This window comes from Mirounga angustirostris, unplaced genomic scaffold (assembly GCF_029215605.1).
Source record: "Mirounga angustirostris isolate CCGP_5_RB_7025 unplaced genomic scaffold, mMirAng1.0.hap1 SCAF_4, whole genome shotgun sequence".
Lineage (NCBI taxonomy): Eukaryota > Metazoa > Chordata > Mammalia > Carnivora > Phocidae > Mirounga > Mirounga angustirostris.
Window position 1 is genome coordinate 126,343,786 of NW_026991712.1, and position 17,849 is coordinate 126,361,634.

The following is a 17,849-nucleotide window of genomic DNA, read 5'->3' on the forward strand; positions in this document are numbered from 1 at the left end:
GACAGGCAGTTAGTTAATTTACTTGATAATAAGGTTGATTCTATTAAGGTTTATCTTTTAGCTCTGATAGGGAAGTCCAGAGCAGCCTATATGCTAGGTTTAGTTTAGCCTTAGTTCTTGGCATGGCCTTTCTCGTGTCTCATTTAAAAAAGCTCTTTACTCTGGCTGGTTGAAACCTGCAGGACTCTAGCCTCATGAAAACACTTAAAATTGTTCTCTCTACAACTCCTTGATAGTTGTTCTTTGCTTGGTCCTGTTTTACACATGCAACTTTGTATGTGGAAGATGCAAGGGGACCTCTGTACAGATACTTGGTGTTTGCTGTCTTTTTCTGTTTTGCTTCTTCCTCTTTGGTGCTGTGTCCCACAAATTCCAGCTGCCTTACTTCCCCAAACTCCTTTTTTCTCTCCCTCTGCTCAGCGAGACCGCTTCCTGTTCCATAGTACTGATGGTTCTTCCGTGTAGAAAATGTGATCATAATGTACCTTATCTCATTTGTTTGCTCTCTCTCGCAGATCAGAGTCCTGCACTGCATACTGTCTAACAATAATTGTTTCCGTATTTTTTCCAGTAGTCTAGTTGTGTATGGTAGAAGGATATTCAGTGTTATTCTGTCATGACTGAAAGTGGAACTTCCTGATTTAATTTCAGTAGGCACTAGGTATGTTTTCTTACGACAGTTCCAGCCTGAAGTTTGACCATTTGGAAATTATTTTTTGTTGACACTCTTGTGACAGTAAGGGCTAGTTTTTACCTATACCTTAAAAATGAGTTTAAGCAATTTCTTTTTCTAAGAAGCTGAAGTCAGAGAAATTGGAATAATACCAATTTGAATTGAAGAAGGAGGATAAAAGAGACTTGACATTGTTTTAGTTGTGTTGATGGAGTGTTGCTATGGTTTGAGCAGAAGTAAAAATTGGGTTACTGGTTCAGATACAGTTCATGAGGATGGGTAAAAGATAAAGCAACACACAAGAAGATATGAAACAATGTTTACTAGGTTTAAAGTGGTAACCATAAGAGATGAAAGAGTAATGTAGCTAGGTTTTAGTTATTTTTCTTAGACCCTTCAGGTTTTTTAGGTAGGCCAGATTTGATGTACTATACTTCAGAAAGCTAGGGTGAATATGCTCTTTTTATGTCTGTCAGTTGTCCAGTGTTTTGCAGAAATTTATTTTCCCTGATACTATTTTTACTGTTTATGCTGAGTTGGAGAACTCATTCAACTTTTGCTGTTGTTGGCTTCTTTTCATGTGTCTTAAATTATCTTCCCTCTTAATTTTAAATGTAATTTTTCATGTTTTAACTAACAGTTCTCAGAATATAAAAGCATGAAATTACTTTGTTATGTTTAAACTTCTAGTTGGAGAAAAAGTGTCATACTAATAGTTTATTGGCAATGAGGGTAGAAAGTACCATTGAACACTAGTCAACACCTAAAGTATCTTCTTAATAAACATTTCAAAATATATATATAGGGATATGAAGAGTGAAGTTAAATGAACCAAGTGTAATATTTTATAAGTACTTTTTTTTTTTAAGGCACCAATCATGGTGGGGTGCCTGGGTGGCTCAGTCTGTTAACTCTCTGCCTTGGGCTCAGGTCATGATCCCAGGATCCTGGGATCGAGTCCCATATCAGGCTCCCTACTTAACAGGGAGTCTGCTTCTCCCTCTCCCTCAGCCGCTCCCTTCTGCTTGTGCTCTCTCTCATGAGCTTGCTCTCTCAAAATAAATAAATAAAATCTTAAAAAAAAAAAAAAAAAGACACCAGTCATGACTGGATAATGTTTTTATTTTTAAAATGCTATCTCATTTAATTCTAGAATCTTAATAGTTTTAAAAGTTTTATTTGTAGGGCGCCTGGGTGGCTCAGTTGGTTAAGCGACTGCCTTCGGCTCAGGTCATGATCCTGGAGTCCTGGGATTGAGCCCCATGTCGGGCTCCCTGCTCAGCAGGGAGTCTGCTTCTCCCTCTCCCGCTCCCCCCTCTTGTGCTCTTTCTCTCTCTCACTCTCTCTCTCAAATAAATAAAATCTTAAAAAAAAAAAGTTTTATTTGTAAATTATTTACAAAAGTTGGACTAGATTTGAGGACTAGATTTGTAATCCCCTTCCATTACAATTTTTAGCTGGCAGTATGATGCTGGGTAAATGTCTTTAATGTCTGTGGTTGTCAGTTTTCTTATCTATTAAAAAAAATGGCATGATTTGATTTCTGTAATTCAAATTAATATATATAAATGTATCTTTCTTTGCCCTTCCTCTTTTGGTACTGCTCATGCTTTAGTTATTGACTTTCTTCTTATTTTGTATGCTGTCTATTGATATTTTCACACACTGTTGTGGCTTAAATTACCATCTCTATTGATGGATTTCCAAATGTATATATCCAATCAGATTATTCTTGAGCTTCAGACTGCTTACAATAGATATATCCATTTGCCTTCCACACAATACACTCAGTGGAACATGTCGAAAATTGAACTTAACCATTGCTTGCTTCACGTACATCCAATATTCAACACTATCTTTTACCTTAATTGGTAGTTTCTTTCACTTGCCCAGTCTAGAAAAATGGGAGTAATCATCAGTTACTTCTTCACTACAGCCCCTCTTCCACCAGTGTTACTGATTCAGCTTTATTTATTCTCATTGCCACTTTTTTTTTTTTTCTAAAGTAGGCTCCCCACCCAGTGTGGAGCTCAATGCAGGGCCTGAACCTATTACCCTGAGATCAAGACCTGAACTGAAATCAATAGTCAGATGCTTAACCGACTGAGCCACCCAGGCGCCCCTTGTTGACGCACTGTCTTCTTGATTGCTGGAAATGCTTCCTTAATTGCTTTCTCTGGTGCTAGTATACTATTTCCTCAATGGACTCCTATACTGTAGCTGGAGTAAATGTTTTTAGAATAAAATCTATTCTTTAAAATGAACTATTCCATGATTTTTAAACATTCTCTTTATTCTCTATATTCTACCTCTCTATATTCTAAACAGATTAAACCTTCAGTTCCTTGATTATTATGTTCTTTTACTTGAGGCTTTCTCATATGCCTGACCACCTATCTCCCTGGTTATCTTCCTTTCTCTGTCTGCAAAGGGAGAAGGACGTTTAAATTTAGACATCATATACTCTGAGAAATCTTTCCAATCTTCCCAAGATTGACTGATTGCTCCTTGTTAGCTCTATCATAGCAACATGTACAGTAGACCTCAAGCTCTTTGAAGGAACCGTATCTTTCTAGTTGGTTGATATATCATTGGAGAAATGTCTAGCCTTATGCTTCTTTGAAAATGTCAGAGAAAAATTTAGTATGCTTTTGATAGAGATTTTTTTTATGCCATTAGTTTCACTTTTAATACTCTGAATTTATAATTTATAAAATTTAGTACTGGTAATGATTTCCTTTTTTTACTTAAAAACTAGATTTTAAATTTTCAAAAGAAATGTTGAATAAACTACACAATCATTCACAGAGTTAACTCAGGAATTACGGAGAGATATTGGGATGGTGGGGGACATGGGAAAGAAGGGTGTATCTCTTGATTAGTTTGGTTGTCTGACCACATTTTCAGGTGGTGAGATAAATGTTTTTATATGGCTGTATGAAAAATGTAAGCTCACTTGTTAATACCAGACCCCAAAGAGAGGAAGTCATTATATTATAAAATAAATTTATAAGTTTGGTATGATCAGAATGTTTTGTACAGTTTCAAATATATTTTTACAATCCAGAGTTTTGCTGGTAGGCTTTAGAAAGCTATACGGAATGATAAGAATTTGGTTGGGGTTATCTTTATTGAAGGACTTGAAAGGAAATGTGTGTCCCTATCTATTTATGTGTCTGTCCTACTTAAAGATTTTCAATAGAGGATATTACTCCGCTTTTTCTGTATAACCTCATAATTTTGAGTAGAAGCTAGAAATAATGAAAAATACAAGGCATATCCTGTATCTTTGAAGTTATTGTAAAATGATTATATACTGATAGCTTGAGAGATACATAGTTTGTATAGAGGTATGTTGCCTGGCAGAGTATTAGTTTATAACTAGAGATTACTGGCTTGTCTCTATTATGTGAAATTGTTACGTATTTGCAATTTTAGAGTAGAAGGGGAACTTTTTACATGTTACAGTGTATTGTTTCTTAGAATAGGTAATCTAAAACTCTAGAGTAGGGAAAATATGTAAATCTTGATCTGACTGGTAGTCAGGATTTTTTCTAGATTATTGTGCAACTTTTATGATACTGACTACAATACAGTTAGCTGCATTCATCTTTTGAATTCTTGAGGGAACTCAGGAATTTTATTGAATAGATTTAGAAAAACAGGTACTAGGAACCAGTTGAAAAGATACCTTTTAGGGTTTCTTACCACAAGAAATCTAGAGTCTTTAGGGAAGAAAAAAACACAATTTTTTGAAGGCTATAAATATGTGGATTAAAAAAAACCTGATATACTCTTTAAACAATTCTCTGTGAAAACCTTTGTGTGGTACTTCAAATGGTATTCAATTTGAATACAAGGTTATTAAAACCCAGTAACAGTAAGGAACTGTAGGTTATTTAAAACTAGCAAGGGGAGGGGCGCCTGGGTGGCTCAGTCATTGGGCGTCTGCCTTCGGCTCGGGTCATGATCCCAGAGTCCTGGGATCGAGCCCCGCATCGGGCTCCCTGCTCTGCGGGAGGCCTGCTTCTCCCTCTCCCACTCCCCCTGCTTGTGTTCCCTCTCTCGCTGTGTCTCTGTCAAATAAATAAAAAAAAACAAAAACAAAAAAACTTACAAAACTAGCAAGGGGGATAAACAAAGTCAGGGTAGTTAGAGCTTGTTTTAGTAAGAGTTTGTTGGTTGCAGGAATCTGAAAACCCATTCAAAGTATATCAAATATAAAAAAGGCTTATTTTAAATAAATAGTAGGCAATCTTACGAATATTCAAGGTCGGGAAATAAAGCCTGGCCAGGCCTTGTGAAATTATAACCTTTTGGTATTTAAGATGATACTCTCTTACCTGTGCTTCAGTTTATGCAGTACAGACTGGTTCTCTTTTTACTGACGTTTTCTGCTCACTTTCCCCGCATGTTTTCAGTTTGCAAACAGCAGTGACTTTCCACTGTTCTTGCTCTGGCTCCAACTTTCTACTTTACCTTTCTTCTCAGATCCTCTTCACGTTCTGTAACAAAAGCCTGGTTAATGACTGTACAGTAGATCGACTTCCCTGGGTCAGGTTTTCATCCCTTTCAAAATTATCATTGGTCATGGGTAGAGTTAACAGTTGGAGGTGGAGAAGCAAAGTCTGTTTTGGCCAATGCTTTTTGGAAGGATGTCTTCCAGAAAAGACGTTATTGGGCAGTATAGGCTGTCAGAAGATGCCCATCATAGACATTTGTTGTTTTGGGTCCAACTGTATTCTTGACCAGTTGTATGTAAAATGAGTAGAAGTAGCAGAGGTATTATACTAATTGTCCATGTCATTTTATTTCTGCATAATATTCCATTTTATGGATATGTCATAGTTTATTTACCTATTGGAGGACATGTTGATTGTTTCCAGATTTTGGTGATTATAAATAAGACTACTATAAACATTTGCATTTGCAGGTTTTGTGTAGATGTAGGTTTTCAAATCAGTTGGGAGTATACCTAAATTTGTACTTTCTAGATCTTATGGTAAGAGTATGTTTAGTTTTGTAAGAAACTGCCATGCTGTCTTCCAAAGTAGCTGTACCATTTTGTATTCCCATCAGTAATGAATGAGAGTTCTGTTGCTCTATATCTATCCTCAGCAGAATTTGGTATTGTCAGGTTTTTAAATTTTAACCAATCTAATTGGTATGTGGTGGCCCTGCTGTATTTTTAATGCATACATAAGCAGAGACCTTTTGGGCCATATAAAAATATTTGCCATGCTTGATATTTTATTTCATGTAGTAGGTGTTTTTATAAACTTTTTTTGTGGGGCGCCTGGGTGGCTCGTCAGTTAAGTGTCTGCCTTCGGCTCAGGTCATGATCCCAGGGTCCTGGGATCGAGTCTCGTGTTGGGCTCCCTGCTTGACAGGGAGCCTGCTTCTCCCTCTCCCTCTGCCTGCCGCTCTGCCTACTTGTGCTCTCTTTCTATCTCTCTGTCAAATAAATAAATAAAATCTTTAAAAAAAAACCCTTTTTTGGGTAAATGAAATAATTTTAAAGGTTTTGTTTGGCTTTTAAAGGTTTCTAAAGGATAATGTTGGTAATTTTTATTTAAAAAAAATTTTTTTTAAAGATTTTATTTATTCATTTGAGACACAGAGATACAGAGAGAGAAAGAGAAAGCATGAGCAGGGGGAGAGGCAGAGGGAGAGGAAGAAGCAGGCTCCTTGATGAGCCAGGAGCCCGATGTGGGGCTAGATTCCAGGACCCTGGGATCATGACCTGAGCTGAAGGCAGACGCTTAACCATCTGAGCCACCCAGTTGCCCCAGTGTTGGTAATTTTTAAAGCAAAGAATTTTTTTGCATAATTAATTCCCTTGTTAATAAATCTTTTCAAAGCTTTTTCAGAAATGAAGCTTTCCTTAGAATAGTGAAGTGTTTTATCATGGAATAAGAAATTTCTCAGTAATATATTCACCTGCCTTTTGAGTTATAGTGTATAATACCTTATTAAAATTTACTTTACCCCAGGGGGTGCCTGGGTGGCTCAGTCATTAGGCGGCTGCCTTCGCCTCAGGTCATGATCTCAGGGTCCTGGAATCGAGCCCCGCATCGGGCTCCCTGCTCGGCGGGAAGCCTGCTTCTCCCTCTCCCACTCTCCCTGCTTGTGTTCCCTCTCTTGATGTGTCTCTCTCTGTCAAATAAATAAATAAAATCCTAAAAAAAAATTAAAATAAAATTTATTTGACCCAAAGATTAAAAAAAAGTGATAACTATTTTTTGATGTTGAAATTATGGGGACCTTATTTCTTTTCACGATTTACATTTTTTGGTCTTTGTTATGTAACTAAAAAATATTAAAAAAATCAAACATATAAAATTTAGTTCTCATAAAGATGTATTAAGGGATTTAAAAAAGAACCTCGCCATCCCCAGATCTTCATTTTCTGTTGTGTTAAGGAGGGAAGAGCACTAGGTTGTCAAATCAAGAGCATTGGCATGGTTCTCAACCCTTACTTAGCTGGCCAATCATGAAGTCCCTTAATCTCCTTGAACTTCATTTTCTTCAGTTGTGAGATGAGGAGGTTGTACCTGTCTTTGAGGTGGCACCTTCCAGCTCTAATATTCTATAATTCTGTGGTACCTATACTTGCTATACACTCTAGCTCCTTTTACACCATTGGATGTGTCTTGAAGCTTGTGTCAGAAACATTCAGTGGCTTAATAATTGAGGAGTTGTGTTTAAATCTTACTAGGTAGCAATCTACACGCTTGAAAAACACATTTAAAAATATTTTGTATTTATTAGTGCCATTGTCTTTAGTCAGTATGTATATTCCTGGAAGATCTTAGTTGAGATACACATTTTAAAAAAATTCTGTTTATTTGTACCTGTTTTTTGTAGGGCTTACTGTATTTTATTTTTTATTTTTTGAAAAAAATCCAGTGTATTTGTTTAATATATTCATCAGAAGGGCTCAACCAGAGATTTAATTTAAAAAACAGAAACAGAACAAAAATGATACCACAGCTTAAGCTACAGAGTCCTAGACAGGAATGAAAAAAAGGACAGACCATCTACAGAAAAAATAAAAAGGCAACACAAGGAGAGAGGCTAGACAGTCCAGGATCTTGGCTGGAGACCTGATTTGAGTAGGTTTCTTGCAGATACTTCTTAGAGGCTGTGGGGTTTTTCCAGAGCTCGGCAGCATGTGTGTTCAAAGGGCTATCGATGTTGGGTTCTCCTAGCAGGCTCTGGATGGACAGCAGGATAGACCACTTGCCCTTCAGGATGCCAAGGCAGATGTTCCCCTGGGTGTCCACGCTGGGCTGGTAGCAGGGTGTGAGGAACTTCACCATGTGGGTGCATTGTAAGGGTAGCCCCTGGCGAACTCCAGGGAGAGCGTGTACCTCAGGTCTTCATATTCCGAGCCAGGTGCACCATTTGAAAAGGTGGTCTGATTCAGGGAAGGCAGAAATTCCTGTGTCACAGACATCATGAAGGTCATCAGCTCCTGCTGTAGCCTCTTGCCCACGGGGCCCTGCGCAGCACCCCCGCTGGGCTCGACTCCTTTGTGGGTGGCGGCTGGGACACTGTTCTGGGAGGCCACCCGGGTCATGCAGGGATGGAGCAGGGCTTCCTGTATTTTAAAAAAGGTGTCATGGAGTCTATGCATTAGAGTTACCACTATAGTGATTTAACTGCTTCTTTCATATTTGTTGAGTTATTGTGGTGTTCAGTCTAAGGACCCTTTGAAATTTTTGATATGTTAAAAATGGATTGTAAAATGTACTGAAGGAGGTCCTGGTTTCTAATTTTTTAAAAATTTAATGTGTATTCAGTATTGAAATAAGCGGTCAGTCTGTAGGCTGTACCCTCTTTGGTATATCAGATAGGAGTAAGACTCTTGGTATGTGTTCCTATGCGGTTAGGAAGTGCAGCAAGGAATAGAGGAAAACAGGATGAAAGAGAAAGGTCCCTTTCCTGGATGTTTTTATTTTATTCTAATAAAACATTTCATTTCATTTCCTCTTTCAAAAAGTCTACCTGTTCTCTCTTCCTCATGCTGAACATCAACACTAGAGATGAACCACTGTGGTTCCTCAATCTCCACCCACTCATATACATACTAAGAAAAACTAATTCTGCAGAGCTGGGAAGCAGGGTTTAAAGATAGGTATCTTTTTTTTTCTTTTTAAAGGAGTGGAATAGGAGTAGAGAATAAGTTTTATTTCTCTTGATTCTAATAAAATTCAAGTATTTATTATATTAAGATCTGGTCATCACAAGTTCATTCGATGGTTAGGATTTGAAAGTATTAACTTCTCTAAATGCAAGTGAAAATGAACTTCTAGTTTAAGAGAAATGTCAGTTATACTAACATTTCTCTGGAAATGGAAGAGTTATCTCTACATGCTATTATGTTAGGGATTTTGTGGTTAGTGCTAAAGACCAGTAAATTAACAGCAGCTAGATGATGTTTTAACGATTTATTGAAGGTGAATGTGCCAACTATAACCAAAGAAGTGGTAAAAGTAAAGATCATTGAATATTTTAAATAGTTTATATAAGGACACACTCTGTAAATACTGATTTTCGTGGCACAGGTAATTTTTTCTCTTAGTTATGAAAAATAAATGATGTTTCTATTTTTAATATGCAGGCTTATTTTTCCTAACCAGATTGTACTTTGCCTTTAGAAGTTTTTCAGTCAAATCAGTATAAGTAAAAATTTTTCTCTTATAGTTTGTAGTTAATTAAAATTGTGTGTGTATAATTTAAATAGAGGCAAACATTACTATTATTTTTTTTTTTTACCAGAAACAAAATAGGAGGCATAGGAATATGTTTAAGTATAAAGAGAGTGAGGGCTCATACTATCAAATACTGAAATTTTTTGAGATGTTCAAAAACCTTAATTCATTTACATTCAAAAGCAAAAAGCAAGGTTAGTGATCCAGGGAATGGGTGCGGAACATAAGAGGATGTTGAGTTGCCTGTTCTCACATATCTTACTAGAAATATTACTTCTGATACATGGTGCAGACTGTTTACTTTCTTGATTTATGAAGATTTAAAACATTTAGCTCACAGATAATTTTTAAAAATTATATTGCAGTTATACATTATCTTTGCCTGTCAGTTGTTAACAGTTAATTTCATTCACTTAGCTCAATTGTGAGTAGCAATGTCTTTTCTAATATTGGTAATTCCTAATGACTCTTTATTTCCTTATAGGATTGACATAGCATAGTGATTCTCAATTGTGGCTGCACATTAGAATCACTTAGAATGTTTTAAAAACATATGAGTGCCTAGCTTTGCCCTAGAGATTCTGATTTAAATAGCCTGTAGAGCCTCATTTATCTCTCTGTCTCTATTTTAAACCTCTCTAAGTGATTCTAATATTCAGTCAGGTTTGGAAACCTTGCTGTATATAGAATAGCTTTAGAACCCATCCAAAGCATTTAATGCCGAGACTAAATTTCTTTCTTTTTTTTTTTTTTTAAATGATTCAACTTAAGGGAAATTTCAGATTGGTTTTTCTATTAAAACATTTTTGTTATGAATTTATTTATTATTAGGGGAAAAACCTCTAAATTTTGCGTATGTATTTTCCTTTTTTTCTCATTTTGCCCCTTTAAATAAAGTGAGCACTAATCTTTAATTTGGAATCTAATAAGATGTGTTCTGGTATTTATTAAGCATAACTCTATTCTAAATCTACAACAATAATAAGAAATGCTTATATTGTATATAGGCCATTAGATGGCCCAGAATTTCAAAGGTCCAGTCCAAATAGCAGATGTGAGAAGTGGTTTTACAGAAATATGTTGTACTTTGATCATATTTTTATTAATTTGGTCATATATTTTGAAGAGTAACTAATAAGGCTTTGTAAATTATCAGATACAGTTTCTTCACTCTTCATAATATATAAATATTCAGTGAAAGCCAACAAATATATTTTGTAAGAGCAATTTAAATTTTTTGGTTAATTATTTTTAATTATTAAATGTTATAGAATAATTTGTTCTTGAAGTAGTTTAGAATCAGTTAAAACATTTTTTTTGAAAAACTTTCTAAGAATTTTAAATGATCTAATCCATCTGTGGGATAGATTTGTGTCAGTTGATATTTACTAATTCAGCAAGTGTCTGTTGAGTGCCTTCTTCATGCTAGTGGAGTGCTAGTTGCCGGAGATAAATGAACAGATAGGTCACCTACTTTAATAAAATGGGTGTTATATGTAATTATTGCAAGGTCGTCAATATTTTTATGTGTCCAGTACTCTCAGAGTACTGGAAGTTGTTTTTCTGAAAGTTTTCATTTTGTCAAAAGAAAGAAATATGAAATGTTAGGCATCATCAGCACTTGAAGGTCAGTGTGAAATGATGATAAATGCTTATGAAATATTAATTAAGCTGGTAAGAAAAAGTGTGTGCCAAGATCATCAAGGTTCTATGTCATCATTTGTCCCTGCCCCCCACCTTCCCCATTCAGAGTCTGATACTGGAAAAATGAAAGTCTCAAACTTCATAAAAACTAACATTTTGGTTAAATTTGCTGTAGAGTTTGAGAAAAAAATTTACAATGTCAGATACTTTTTTGGTGAGTAAATTTTCATTAGTTTTGAATATGATTCTTTAAAGCTTTTCCTGTTCTGAAATTTTTTATAGGCCTAATATTCTGACTTCATAGTATAAGCCATAACAAGGGGCTAAAAGTGTAAATGACTGGTTCTTTTTGAAAATCTTGTGGAGTTTACAGTTTGTTCAAGTATTTTTTTTAAAAAAAAGATTTTATTTATTCACTTGAGACACAGAGATACAGAGAGGGAGAGAGAGAGCATGAGCGGGGGAGAGAGGCAGAGGGAGAGGGAGAAGCAGGCTCCCCGCTGAGAAAGGAGCCCAGTGTGGGGCTTGATCCCAGGACCCTGGGATCATGACCTGAGCTGAAGGCAGAAGCTTAACCATCTGAGCCACCCAGGCGCCCCTTGTTCAAGTATTTTGTAAGTGTTTTGCAACTTTAAGGAAACTATCAGTACTTATATATTTGCATGAATATTTCATACTTTGGGTAATTTAGAGGGTTTGGATGCTTGATATTTTGATTTTTTTTTTGTTTCTAGGTTGTTAGAAATAAGATCTTAGATTTGAAATATTTTCCTTTTTTTTTTTTTTTAGAAGAAACTTCTTTGAAACTTAAACCCATGTAAAACTTATCTTGTCTTCTTTAAAATGTTTAAAAGATTCCTGGGCCTACATTTAGAGATTGTTTTAGTAGATTTGGGATAGACAAGGCACCTAGATTTTTTTTTTTTTTTAAAGACTTCATTTATGTATTTATATTAGAGAGTGTGTGTGTTTGTGTGCGGGGGGGCGGGGGTTGAGGAGAGAAGGGCAGAGGGAGAGAGAGAAAATCCCAAGCAGACTCCCTCCTGAGTGTGGAGCCCCATGACGGGCTCCATCCCACCATCCTGAGATCCTGATGCTAGCTAAAACCAAGAGTTGGACACGCAACTGACTGAGCCAGCCAGGTGCCGCCAGGCACCTATGTTTTTAACATGCATCTAGGGAATATGGATGTAGGTGGTCCTTAGACCGCTTTGAGAAAATATGTCTGTACAGGCTTTCTCTTCCACCTTTAAGAGACTCCCATGACCCTACATTTTGTGGGATGAAAGAGAAATTTGTCTGGAGGAAGGTGATATTGAGGGAAAGATAGGACATAGTAGAGATAGGTCCTTGAGAACATCTTCCATCATTTCTTTGATTTTTTTTTTTTAAGATTTATTTGAGAGAGAGTGTGTGTGGGGAGAGGAAGAGGGACAGGGAGAGAAGCAGATTCTACTAAGTGCAGAGCCTGATGCTCTGATAACCTGAGATCATGATCTCATGACCTGAAATTGCATGACCTGAGCCAAAATCAAGAGTCGCCCGCCCAACTGACTGAGCCACCAGGTGCCCCTATCATTTCTTTGATTCTGAGAAATGATTGAAATCTTTCAGCTTTCTGGAGGAATTCAGTTAATATGCAGTACCATTTGAAGACTACAACAAAATGCAAACTCACATTATATGGCTTTTGTGATGATTAAATTGAAAATAGGCATTATTCTTACAAAATTATTTTCTAACGTCTTAATAGCCTAGCAGAAACTTAAATTGGCAGGCTCTTGAAGAAATCGGTGGTTCTGGTTTTGAGAAATTATTTTTTCATTTCTAGACATCGTAATTTATATCTCTGTTCAGAGTCCCAGGTTTAACTAATTAATTTAAAACTACCTTAAAGATAGAGTGGAAAAATTACAGTAGCTTGTTAATCATGCTTGTAATCATATAAAAAATAATGGTTTAAGACCACCTATTTTGACTTATTAAGTGTTCTTAAGAGTAGGTGAAATTCTAGTTGGTCACTAGAACAGTAAATTAGGACTTCCTAATAAGTATTTTAGTGCTAGGGTAGTTACCTTTGCTTAAAGCTGGTGCTTCAGTAGTAACGATCCTTTGAAATAATTTCTATCAGTCAGCAGACTTGTAATCTGGGCTTAATTTCTTGCTCTGGCTTAATTCAGTTCAGCAAACATCTGTTGAGTACTTACTATAGGCTTCGCCTAGTCTTAGACACCACATATTATAAAGATAAGTTAGATTTGGTTTGGTCCCTTTCCCCAGGAGAAACACATTTTAAACTACTACCCCATTTCCATCCCTATTCGTATTTTAGGTACACGAGTCTTGCTTTTGGTTCTTTCAACTATTTTGCTCCCTTTCACCATCGGACATTTTTCTTCTATCTCCAGTGTCTCAATTAATTATTTAGTATCTTGAGAATGTTTATGAAGCTGTTACTTTCCCATAACACTCGAGATGTGATTGCAGTGTATTTGTTTATTATGCCTTTCCTTTTGTTTTCGTAATTGGTGCAGAATAGGTGGGCAACCGATAATTGGAAAATAAATACACGAAAGAATGCTCAAAGTTTTTTATTCCTTTAAGAACTCTAATTTTCGTATATTTGCCTTTATCTGTCCTTGTCTCTTTTTTTTTTAAGATTTATTTGAGAGAGAGAGCAAGAGAGAGAGCATGCACACGAGCAGGGGAGGGGTAGAGGGGAGGGAGAGAGAGTCCCAAGCAGATTCCGCACTGAGAGCGGAGCCTGCTGCAGGGCTCAATCTCACGACCCTGAGATCACAACCTGAGCCGAAATGAAGAGTTGACCGCCCAACCAACTGTGCCACCCAGGCGCCCCCTTGTCTCCTTTTCTTACCTGGCTTAGATCGCCTGATCTTTAAGAACATAGCTCACAGTTTTCCCTCCCCTCTCCCATTGCTTTTCCTTTGTTCCTACTGAAGAGAAACATACTTCTGCATGCTGGTACCAGTATAAATTCATGATTTCCAGTTAGAGAGTGGAGCCTCTCGGGTGGCCTGCACCTGCCATATTTCCCTGATCCGTTTTTCTTTGTGACTATTTAAGATCTTTTTAACTCTTACTAAGCCACCAGGCCCTCACTCCGCAGGTGATCTTGCTTTCTGCTGCATGAGAAAATAAAAGGCAGCAGAGGAGAACTACCCCAGTCAACGTCTTGCCACATACTTATCTGCATCTGTACCCATAGTTTGTGAGTGAGAGTGTAGCCTACTGATGATGCTTTTGGGAGGCAGAGAGGCTTAGTTGGGTTCAGATCTACCACTTGAAACCTTGGCAAGTTACTTAACCTCAGTTTCTTTCCTCATTTATAGAAAGAGAGTAATAATATATATAGGGCTGCTAGCAGTTGTAAAGAGCATAATACCTTATAAGTAGTAAATTTTCGATTCAAAATGATGGTGATGATGATGATAAATAATCTTTAAGTAAATGGAGGGATCTCTTTTTCCTACCTGAGGCTAAGCCTTCCAGCAGTGAGTTGAGCTCCATTCCCTCTTAACTTTCTTTTAGGAACCTTGCTCTGTTTGTTATTACTCTTATTTTTCAGAATCAACCTTTCCAGTGGGCCCTTTCCCATCAGCATTTACACATGTTTCAGTCTTTCCTGATTTAAAAATCATCATACTCCATATACTTTTTCAACTATTTTTCTATTTACTTTCTCCCCTTTACAGCTAAATTTCTTGAGGAAGTTGAATAAGTTGCCAGTTTCCAGGTACCAGGATAGACTCTGAAAAGAGAAAAGTGATAATTTTTGTTATAGAGCCCTGACTGTATTTTCAGGATTGTTGGTGAAACCTTTATGCAAAAGAAAATACCCTTTGAAATACATTAGAAATTACATTTTGGGGCTTCTGTGTGCCTCAGTTGGTTAAGCGTCTGCCTTTGTCTCAGGTCATGATCCTGGGGTCCCGGGATCCAGCCCTGCATCAGGCTCCCTGTCCCTCTGCCCCTTCTGCTGTTTGTGCTCTTTTTCTCAGTATCAAATAAATAAATAAAATCTAAAAAAAAAAAAGAAAGAAAGAAATTACACTTCTTTCAGGGGGTTAAATATATATTGAGAAAATACACAATGAAGACTTCTTGGAAAGGGGCAAGTGTTTTTGTATAATTGTTTGAGGCTATCAGAATTCTTCTTTAATTATGAATGACAAATGTTTTAGTTAAAATATTGCTTACCCTGTTTATGGTCCATTTAAGAAAAAAATGGTATTCTTCTGTTACATTCTGTTATTGAATTAGTATTTTTACTAGTAGGTGAATAGGAAGAATTGTTAAATAGGCTAATTTTATTACTATTCTGCTATTTAAAAATAAGGCAGGAAATTAAGGCTTCATTTAGGTTTTCAGCCATTTCTGAATTTTAGATATAGGCTGATTTTCCTAGTGTATACAGTCTAAGCTCAGTATTTCACATAAGTTAGGATATGTAAATAATCATATTATGGAAAAAACCCTGGCAAGAATCTACAAGTATTTAACCTTTCCACGTTTTGGTTATGCCATCTATAAAGTGGTACTAATACCTGTTTCAGAGGGTTTTTGATCAAAAATATAATCATATATGTGAATAATTTATATAATATTATATATACTATTATAATTAAATATAATTAATATAATATATATAAATATATATTATATATAAGTAATATATATTATACTCTAAATATTCATAAAAAGAGTACAACTAAGGTAAACAATAGCTGTACAAAGAGTAAAGTTAATAGTAGTACAAGTATAATGAGATTATAAGGTAGTAGTGTCAATATAAGAGGTAAAAAATATTTTTATTCCACCTTGTGATTTTAAAATTTTATATAAATCCAGCTGTTACCAGATGGTTATACACCTTAAAAAAACCCAAAAAACAAAAAAACTTTTACCACTTATTTAAGTACACTGTGCTGTGAATATGTTGGTCTTATAAATACTGTGATATAACTGTTATAATAATTGTTTTATATACACACACACACACACATATATATATGAGTGATTGATATATCATACCAAACTGAAGAAACTATTGTCCTTAACTGTTTCCTCCCCTTCCCCCCGCCCCAGCCTCCTCATCAGATTGTATTTTTTAAGAGTATATTGCCATGCCAGGCATAATGGTATTTTAATGTCACTACTGTGCTGAAGCACTAAAGTTAAAAGATTAGAATTGTGCTTACTTAGTGACTTAAGATGCATAACCATAGGAGGTCTGGAGATTACATTTATTTGACAGAGATTTTACATTTGAAATGCTCTAGCAGTTATCACTTTTTATTTTAAGATTTTATTTATTTAACAGGAAGAGTGAGAGAGGATGAGCAAAGGGAGCGGCAGAGGGAGAGGGAGAAGCAGGCTCCCTGCAGAACAGGTTCCCCAGTGCGGGGCTCCATCCCAGGACCCTGAGATCATGACCTGAGCGCAGACACTTAACCGACTGAGCGGCCCAGGCACCCCTAGCAGTTACCACTTTTAAGCAGAATAGAGATAATATCTAAAAAGGTATTTTGAACAGATTTTCATATTGAACAGAGATAGCAGAGTAAATGACAGTAAATTTGCTAACATAAATTTTTTTTTAACATAATTAGATGGGCTGTCTTAAATTCTTACATTGCAACTTAAATATATACCTCAACTACATACTTTCCCTTTTGCTATTTTAAACAGCAAAGCAATAGTGGCTATAGGGAAGATTTTAAGATTGATTGATTGATTAAAAATATGTTAATTTAGAGGTGACTGGGCAGCTCAGTCAGTTAAGCGTCTGCCTTCAGCTTGGGTCATGATCCAGAGTCCCAGGAGACAGCCCCCCAATCAGGCTCTCTGCTCGGCAGGGAGTCGTCTTCTCTCTCTGCCCCTCACCCTGTTTGTGCTCTCTCTCTCTCTTTCTCGGTCTCAAATAAATAAATAAAATCTTTTTAAAAAGTATTTACTTATTTTAGAGGGGGAGGGGAGAGTGAGAGCTGGGGCAGGGGGTGGGGTGGGGTGGGTGGGAGTGGAGGGAGAGGGAGAGAGTCTTAAGAAGATTCTGTGCTGAGGGGCGCCTGGGTGGCTCAGTCGTTAAGCCACCTTCGGCTCAGGTCATGATCCCAGGGTCCTGGGATCGAGCCCCGCATCGGGCTCCCTGCTCTGCGGGAAGCCTGCTTCTCCCTCTCCCACTCCCCCTGCTTGTGTTCCCTCTCTCGCTGTGTCTCTCTCTGTGAAATAAATAAATAAAATCTTTAAAAAAAAAAAAAGAAGATTCTGTGCTGAGCCTGGAGCCCAATGCAGGGCTCGATCTCATGACCCTGAGATCACCACCCAAGCCAAAACCAAGAGTCGGACACTTAACCCACTGTGCCACCCAGCACCCCTGCAAGATTTATCTTAATTTTTATTTTAAAAAATTAAATTTTTTATTTAAAGTTTTTTTTTTAAAGATTTTATTTATTTGGCACAGAGAGAGAGAGATAGAGGGAGAGAGAGCAAGCACAAGCAGGGGGAACGGCAGGTGGGGGAAAAGCAGGCTCCCTGCTGAGCAAGGACCCCGACGGGGGGGCTTGATCCCAGGACCCTAGGATCATGACCTGAGCTGAAGGCAGCTGTTTAACCGACTGAGCCACCCAGGCCCCCTAAACAGTTTTTTTCTTTTAAAGGGGTACCTGGGTGGCTCAGTCAGCTAAGCGTCTGAGTCTTGATTTCGGTTCAGGTCATGATCTCAGGGTCATGAGGTGTAGCCTGTGGAGCCTGCTTAAGATTCTCTCCCTCTGCTCCTCTCCGCCCTCCAGCCCCAC

At 37.0% G+C, this 17,849-nt stretch overlaps 1 protein-coding gene and 1 pseudogene across 11 annotated transcripts in view; one reads left to right on the top strand and one right to left on the bottom strand.

The window, feature by feature from the left end:
- Positions 1-17,849, top strand: part of ZZZ3 (zinc finger ZZ-type containing 3) — a 110,372-nt gene that overhangs the window by 53,852 nt on the left and 38,671 nt on the right. The window lies entirely within an intron of this gene.
- On the bottom strand, positions 7,714-8,144 carry LOC123858515 (ubiquitin-conjugating enzyme E2 C-like; annotated as a pseudogene).